The sequence below is a fragment of the Geospiza fortis genome, unplaced genomic scaffold (assembly GCF_000277835.1).
Source record: "Geospiza fortis unplaced genomic scaffold, GeoFor_1.0 scaffold194, whole genome shotgun sequence".
NCBI classification, from domain to species: Eukaryota; Metazoa; Chordata; class Aves; order Passeriformes; family Thraupidae; genus Geospiza; species Geospiza fortis.
Window position 1 is genome coordinate 4,882,613 of NW_005054322.1, and position 521 is coordinate 4,883,133.

At 55.5% G+C, this 521-nt stretch overlaps 2 long non-coding RNA genes across 2 annotated transcripts in view; one reads left to right on the forward strand and one right to left on the reverse strand.

The window, feature by feature from the left end:
* Window positions 1-468, reverse strand: part of LOC102044792 — a 63,079-nt gene extending 62,611 nt beyond the window's left edge. The window contains exon 1 of the long non-coding RNA XR_265333.2: window positions 145-468. This is a non-coding gene — a long non-coding RNA (uncharacterized LOC102044792). The remainder of the gene's footprint in view (window positions 1-144) is intronic.
* LOC115947848 overlaps window positions 1-521 on the forward strand; it is a 15,765-nt gene that overhangs the window by 5,403 nt on the left and 9,841 nt on the right. The gene's annotated exons all lie outside the window — the stretch shown is intronic.

Sequence of the window (521 nt, forward strand, 5' to 3'; positions counted from 1 at the left end):
CCCGTGTCCCCCCCCCGCCTCCAAAGCTCCCCCCGCTTCCCCGGAGCTCCCGGTCCCTGCTGCCCGCTCTCTGGGGCAGCAGGCAGGTAGGCGAGCAGGCGGCCCCCCCAGTTCCCGAAAAGACAGTAGCTAAATGGCACTTACTGTCAGAAGAGAGGGCGAGGGAGGAAGCTCTTCTTTCGGTGCAAAAGCAAAATAGCCACTCGCAGGACGTTGCCAGCATAGGAGGCAGCAAGAGAAAATTAAAAAGATCTTCCAGTAGAGAGGGGGGGAGAGGAGGGGAAGGAGAGAGAGGGAGGAAGGGAGGAGGAGGATTCGCCTTTTAACCAGAGAAAAATAAAATCAAAAAATAACCTCATGTGTGTCCCCCCCCCAGTTGCCTTTTTTGTGCAGTTTCAGCAAAGCTGCGAGGAAGTTGGTCCTTTTGTTCCACTATTTATAGATTGCGTCAACATTGCGAAAAGGAGAAGGCGGAGCGGTGGCACTTACTCCTCGCCGAGGGGTGGTGGGGGAAGATATCG